Raw genomic sequence first — 8,045 nt, forward strand, 5'->3', positions numbered from 1 at the left:
GAGGGAGAGAGAGAGAGAGAGAGAGAGAGAGAGAGAGAGAGAAAGGAAAGAAAGGAAGAAAGAAAAAAATAAAATGAAGTTATTAAAATAAAAAATAGAAAACAAATTATTAAAAATAAAAAAATAATATAGTAATAAAAAAGAAGAGAGCAACCAAACCAATAAACAAATCCACCAGTTATAACAAGTGCTAAAAACTGTACAAAAAAAAAAAAAAGTAGGGGAGACAGAACTCTAGGACAAATGGTAAAAGCAAAGCTATACAGAGAAAATCGCACAAAGAAGCATACACATACACACTCACAAAAAGAGGGAAAGAAAAAAGATATATGTATATATACATATATGTATAAAATTTAATAAAAGGAAGTGAGCAGCCAAATCAATAAACAAATCTACCAATGATAATAAGCTTTAAATACTAAACTAACATAAACATAAAACCAGAAACAAATTAGATGCAGAAAGCAAACCCCAAGTCTACAGTTGCTCTCAAAGTCCACCACCTCAATTTTGGGATGATTCATTGTTCAGGTATTCCCCAGGTGCACGGTACATCAAGTTGATTGTGGAGATTTAATCTGCTGCTCCTGAGGCTGCTGGGAGAAATTTCCCTTTCTCTTCTTTGTTCACACAGCTCCTGGGGTTCAGCTTTGGATTTGGACCTGCCTCTGCATGTAGGTTGCCTGAGGGCGTCTGTTCCCCGCCCAGACTTTTGGGAAGTCTGAGGTCTTCTGCCAGCGTTCAGTAGGTGTTCTGTAGGGGTTGTTCCACATGCAGATGTATTTTTGATGTATTTGTGGGGAGGAAGGTGATCTCCACATCTTACTCCTCCGCCATCTTGAAGGTCCCCTGCCCCTTGATTTCTGAATCTATCACTGGAGCTTCCCCCATTTCTCTGTGTTCTTTCTTCCTAGTTTTGGGAACTCTCCTTCCTCTTTGTTTTCTAGGGTGTCTCATGTGGTTGGTAGTGAGGAATGGAGAGAGAAGGGCAAAGAATAAGCTCCTGTAGCTTTGCTCCCACCACCATCCTCCTCAAGCTCAGCGCAGCCCACTGCTCTAGCAGGCAGTGTACCTGACTCCTACCTGTCCCTTACTTCTCATCTTGGGGTCCCACCTGCTCTTCACCCCCCTACTTAATTCTAGCCACTCACCTGTCACCTCCTCCCTGCCCCTGCCACCCCATCAGCTCTTCCTGGAGTGAAACCTGTGGTTGGTGAGTGCATCTTGCCTCTGTCTCCCATCCTTGCCAGGTTAGCTGACCCTCCTGGACCCATCTCAGATGCTGGCTGATATGCCTGCCAGCTGATCCTGGTGGAAGAGCTGCCTTCCTCTACACCCCTTCCTTAGGACACACAGTGCTTTGCTTACGCAAGGGTCTGTGAGCCTTTTCAGGGCAAGGGCTGGGCCTTTTTCCTCTTGACATCCCTACGTCTGTTTTGTTGCATGAAACTCAATTACTCTTCAGTACAGTCTAAGCTAAATTTTTAGAGAAATTCAGTTTTTAATTCAGACCTGAAGCTTAAATTAGATCCATGAGTGCTTGTGAAAGTCTCTGGAAACCTGATTATCAGCTCCTGTGTTTGTTGTTTCCATTGGTGTTTGGTCCAAGGTATACCCTAAGCACCTGTTCCATGCCATTTTGCTGAAAGGAACCCTGAATTCCCCCACCCCCATCTCCCAGAGGCATTATTTCCATGGTGAGTAAGGGTCCCCACCGACCCCCTAGTAAAATACTGCACTTCAAGAGGAAGAGGTTGCCAGGTGTTTGTGGGCTGTTTAAATGCACCACTGGCCACCACAGTTACTCTTCCCATGGTTTTGGAGGGACCAAGGGCCACCAGCCAGGGGTGGGGAAAGTGCTGAGGGGCAGCAAGCTCCCTGGTCCTGGGCAAGGTAGGGTCCTGACTTCTTTTTAAAATTGATGTATAGTTGATGTACAATATTACATGTTACAGGTATAGAATATAGTGACTCACAATTTTTAAAGGTTATATTCCATTTATAGTTATTAGAAAGTATTGGCTGTATTCCTTGTGTTGTACAATGCGTCTTCGGAGCTTCTTTATCTTACACATAACAGTTTCTACCTCTTCCTCTCCTATCCTTATGTTGCCTCTGCCCCCTTCCCTCTCCCCACTGGTAACCACTACTTTGTTCCCTGTATCTGTGAGTCTGTTTCTGTTTGGTATATTCACTAGTTTATTGTATTTTTCAGATTCCACATATAAGTGGTATCATACAGTATTTGTCTTTCTCTGTTTGACTTATTTCACTTAGCATAATGCCCTCCAGGTCCAACCATATTGCTGCAAATGGCAAAATTTCATTCTTTTTATAGCTGAGCAGTATTCCATTCTGACACCCATACTGGAAAAACAGATGAGCCCCCGTCCGGTCTTTTGCTCCACACCGTGTGTGCCTGTTGGTGGCGCTGTCCCTGCTCTGTGGGGAGAGAAGGAGAACTGTGATGCAGCTCCACTCAGGGCTGCAGTTGAGGTCCCGAGGAGAAAGAGTGGGGACTGCATGGCCCAGAGACATCCACAGACACCCTGGGACAGGATGGCACAGGCTGGAAAGTCTTCCCTGCAAGAAGCCGGCGTGACTGACAGCCCATTTATGGGCATTTGTGTGTGAGTGTGTTTACCGAGCTTGAGTAAACACACCGAGTGTTACCGAGTGTGTGAGAGCTGCCTGGTATTTACCGAGTGGTGTGCTTACCTGGATCTTGCAAACTGGAGCTCAGACAAAATAGTATTGACAAAACCACAGCAAGCACTCTGCCACTTTGGCAGAATTTTCCAGGTCCTGGTCTCTCCCACCGCCCCCTCTTCCTGCCACAGTCTCTGAGATTATTTTAGGGCTCCAGCCAGACCAGGAAAACACTTTAATTTATAGGCAACCGAATTCCAGACTCAAAGACCGTTGCTTTTATTGTACCATTATTGCTTTTTGGGGTGGCAGGTAGCATTGTCAGAATTTTTCTGAGACCAAAAATGAAGGTCAATTAAAGGGAGCTTGTAATTAAATAGTTCACAAATGTCTCATGAACTAATTAAGTTGTATTTCACTTTTATTAGCTGCCCAGTTTGACAAGTGTAATGATTTCGAAGCTGCATATACAGGCAATATCCCATATACAATTGCTTACTGTGTGAGAAAGAAAATCATTCCTTTTCCTTGGACCTTTAACTAACAAGACAAGTATGTGTAGCTATCAGATGAGTGGCTGGCTAGTTCTCCTGAGCACATTTTTTCTGACATTTGAACATATATATTTACTACTTCCTATCTCTCATAATGACCAATTGATAATATGATACCCCAGCAATGAATGCAAGGGAAATAAAGGAATTAGAATCAGTAGAGGATCGGTTTTGCTGTGTATGTGCCTCTATTTTAGCAAATCCGGCTGGGCACCACTGCACGTTTCTGATAGCACCACTGCCATGTCTTAGAGCTCGTGTGCACCATCCCGGCGGGCCGGGGAGCAGCGAGTGAGACTGACCTGGGAGGGGCCCTTTCACCACGCCGACAAGCTCCTTCTGTGCAGGTGACAGTGCCCTGTGGTCTCTCGTGGGGACGAGCACTTCTGAAGATAAAAAGGAGGAGGAAGGTGCCCCCTTGGACTGGATGCAGCCCCTGCTGCCCTCTCTCCACCAACCCCTCCTGCTCACCCGGCTCTGGGAGAAGCCAGGGGGCTTTCCTATTCTGGGGCTCGTCGTGTGAATGGCTTTCCCGAGCGTATATGGGGGTCCCTCTGAGGACCACACACTGGTGGTTATTCACAACTTGATGAACAGTCAGGGAAACTTCAGCAGAGATGGAAGACATTGCGGTGGCTGGAGGTCATTGCCAAGGGGAGATAAGGCCTTGGAAATTATAATGTCAGTCAGCAGGAAAAGGGGATTCAGAGCAGTTTAAAGCAGAAATTACCTTAGAGATTTCGTACCAAAGCCCTCATTTTGTAGATGAGAAGACTGAGTCCCAGTGAGATTAAACAGGCTCGGAGGCACAGAGCTGCCTGGCCATACACAAGCCCTGCTCTCTGAGAGTTCAGTTGGGAAACAAAAAAAGCAGGGGACAAAGTGGTGGATGGAAGAAGTTTAGAAGAGCTTTGTGAAGGCATTTTGTAGTGTAACATCTGAGTGTCATATAATTTATCAAAACCAAATTCTATAAGGCAAAGAAACAGTTCCATTTCACAGGCGGGAGAGTGAAGTTATTGTAAATTTTAGGTTCAATTTAGTTGGAAGATTTATTACGAAGAGTGTATTTCCACCTATTATCCATCTGGCCATCCATCCGGCCCTCCATCCCTCTATCCCTCCATCTATCCATCCATCCATCCACTTTAATGCTTACTGAATAATTAGCCAAACCATTTAGAGGTTTTGCATGTATCTCCTGTGGTTCCTGAAGTAAAAAAATGCACAGGGAAACAATGTGTCACCCGACAGAACTAGAGCTTCTGTGCAGAAGGCCAGTGTAGTTCAGGCTCCTGTGTGGCATTTTGTTTCTCCACACATGGCCTAGCTCCTTTTATTCTTCATTTTTAGGAGCCTTACATATCCTGCAGAAGCACTATTTTGGCTGTAACTGACACATTTTAACCTACCTGCAGTTCGGTAGGTCCCTCCTGTGGACTTGCAAATTGAATAAATCGTCCAAACTGAAGGTGTTAAAAATTTCAAAGATGAGAAAGAAAATTCAGAAATGCCCAAAAGGCCAACCAGCATGAGATGATTCCCTCACTTCCTCACTGATTCATCGTCTTAACCCTGTACCTTGTGCCCCTTTCAAAGCATGGGATTCTGGACTCCTCCAAGCCAAGGTCCAAGCCATCTTGAGCTCTGTCCTGGTTTCAGTAGTTCACACCAGGTGACCGATGCTAGCAGACATGTGAACTCAATAGAGAACCCCAGGTTCCCTTTTGGTTGTCACATCCACCAACCCCAGAACCAGTCTCCTCTGCAGTGTGACAGCCTCTTTCTCGGCTCCCTGGGCCTTAGCACACCGCCCTCCTCTTTCTAGATTCTCTCCCTGGAACATCCTTCTCCTGTACAGCTTCGTCTGCCCAATTCCTCAAGCTGCATCTGGTCTCTCCTCTCCAACAGGTACTGGATTTTTTACAGGAGGGACATAGGAGACCTCATGCTCAGCAGAGCCAAGGGTGTCTCCCTGTTCCTCTTCCCAGAACCAACTAGAAAGGGCTGTGTGGTCACCAGTGTGCCCTGCCTCACTCTTTGGTAGTGCACCAGTCGGTGGGACCTGCTCTTCATTCTTGCCAGGTCTTTCTTCTTCATGACTCGAGGATGTTCCCAGGCTCTAGTGCGGGTCAGAGCTCCCTGATTCTACCCCTGGTGCCACTCTATCCTGCAGATGGGCGACAGAACAGGTGAAGCATCACACCGCGCCCCTGCTCAGGGCTGGCAGTGGCCGTCACCCTCCGGCCTCTAGGACCTAAACGTGATACCCAGCAACCACATGCTACTTAGGATGCCGCTGGCACTTTTGAAATGATGTACAGGCAACAGTTCATTTAATCCTCAAAATAACTGCTATGAACTGAATGTCTGTGTCCTCCTCAAGTGTGTACACTGAAACCCTAATCCCCAATGGGATGGTTTTGGGAACTGAGGACTTGGGGAGGTAATTAGGTTTAGATGAGGTCATGAGGGTGGAGCCCCCATGATGGGATTAGTGTCCTTGTGAGGCGATGGAGGGACCTTGTGAGGACACACCCAGAAGGCAGCTGTCCACAAGCCCGGAAGCTGGCCTCAACAGACACCAGATCTGCCAGCTTCTTGAACTTGAACTTTGCAGCCTCCAGAACTGTGAGAAACAAATGTTGCCTATTTAAGCCACTCAATCTACGGTATTTTAGTTGCACCAGCCCAAACTAAGACAATACAGTGAGTCCCCACCTATGAACCTTCAAATTGCGGACTTCCAAAGATGCGAATGTGAGTTCCGTCAACGTCAGGCGTGAGTGAAATTGCAGCTTGCCCTCCGTCTCCTGTTGCAGAAAATCCTTCAGCTCTACCAACTTCCATCTCCTCTCCCTCCTCCAGTCAGGAACTCTCCTTGCCTGTTCGCTCGATGCCAGCCCCTGGATGCAAGCTGTTGTACTGGACTACTGTACTTTTCAAGGTACTGTACTGGAAGATTCAAGTATTTTCTTTACTTTTTGTGTTTGTTTGTTCTTTATGTATTATTTGTGTGAAAAGTATTGTAACCTGTTACAGTACAGTACTATATAGCCGATTGTGTTAGTTGGGTACCTAGGCTAATTTTGTTGGACTTATGAACAAATTGGACTTACGAATGTGCTCTTGGAATGGACCTTGTTCATATGCAGGGGACTTACTGTAAACTATCAAAGAAAATTATTGTTATAATCATTGTACAAATGGGAAACTGAGGCCCAGAGAGGTTAAGTGACTTGCCCAAATCACCCAGCCCTTAAGTGGTAGAGCCCAGTCAAACCTGGTTTCAGATGACCAGGCATCTGACGCCCTTACTGTCACTTTGTCTCACTTCTCTCCTCAGCTGAGTGCCCAGAGGCCCTCCCAGCACAGAAAGCACTTTCCATCCTTGTGTTTCTGCTCTCGTCACCCTCATGCCCCTTCTTCTCTCCTCCATCCAGAGATGCCCTCCCCTGCACCTCCCCCGGGCATCAGGCCTCATCTTGCGGGTTCCCTTCCCCTGAGACTATGTACGGACCAGGCTGTGAGCTCGGGCAGGCAGGGCACTTCATATGCCTCTTTACAGTTTGTGTTCACAGCTCCTCACCATACACCCGTACTGCTTTATAGACAACAATAGTTCAATACAGGTGGATTATCAGGGAACAATTTGCTTCATGCTGACCACGCAAAGGGGGAAGTGAGGTTATAGTTGCATATGCAAAAGGAAGTGAGAAAGAAAGGCAATTATACAGACAATTCAAAAAGCAGAAAAACACTTCTGGGGGACTCGATCATGTGAATTGATCAGATGTATAAAAAAATATAATGACGCAGACAACAGCCTTACTATTCCATCCCATTTGGAGTGGGTCAGAGAGCCTGAGTCAGGAGCTTTGTGTGCCAGACTCTTCAGGTCTTGTGTTTAATCTCTAATTCCCTGATCTCTACAGTTTGGCATTTTGTACGGTGTTTTCTCTAATTAGTTCTTACAATTTTGTCTCTTTGATGAGGTTGCCAAGTCTGTGAAGCTGAGGTCCATCCCCTGCTTTCCTGGCTGATCTGCCCACCTCCTCGCCCCCTAGGGGAGGCTCGGGGTCCAGATACATTTGGCACTGAGGGACGAGGCAGTGCGATCACCTCAGACTCAGTGTCCTAGAGCAGCGGTCCTCGCCTGGCTGCCCTACAGAGTATCAGATGTAGTGGGTCTGGGTCTGATCAGTATTTCATTAAGAGCCTCAGATGATTCCAGCGGGGTTCTGAGCTTCTGCGGTGGCTGCAAGCACACGTCTGTTGTGGGCTGTGGACACCTGGATCCTCCGTCTCGCCTGGATAAGAGCAGCTCAGCTTCCACGATGACGAAGCTGACAGAGACTCCATGAGGCCCAGGGGCTTTGGCCACACCACAGAGGAAGCGGGACAGTGACCAGTGCCTTCTGTTACTTCTTAATAAAATGCTTCCTTGGGTCGGTCCGTGTTCTAGGGGAGAGAGTTATAGGAAAGTTCCAGCTTATATTGACTGTAAGTGTTACAGGCAAAAATAGAAGATCAATTTTTTGAATCAACCTTAAAAGAGATTCCTTTTTAAAGCAACAATTCATGAGGTGATCGCAGTCTTCTGAGAGACCAACAGTTGAAAGAAAACCACGCATCGTCCACTCCAGGCTGACTTTCTGGCACGCACTAACAAAGGGCTATTTTGAGTGTGACACTGGTCTTGGAGATGCTGTCAATACGTGATGGAGGCCCCTGTCCAACACCAGCACTTACATTTTATTAAGCAGAAGCCCCAGGAGGGGCAGGGCTTGAAATAGGCAAAAACTTGCAAGGTTTGAGATTCTTCTCAAACTTCCCAAG

The sequence above is a fragment of the Neophocaena asiaeorientalis genome, unplaced genomic scaffold, assembly GCF_003031525.2.
Source record: "Neophocaena asiaeorientalis asiaeorientalis breed wild unplaced genomic scaffold, Neophocaena_asiaeorientalis_V1.1 scaffold52, whole genome shotgun sequence".
Lineage (NCBI taxonomy): Eukaryota > Metazoa > Chordata > Mammalia > Artiodactyla > Phocoenidae > Neophocaena > Neophocaena asiaeorientalis.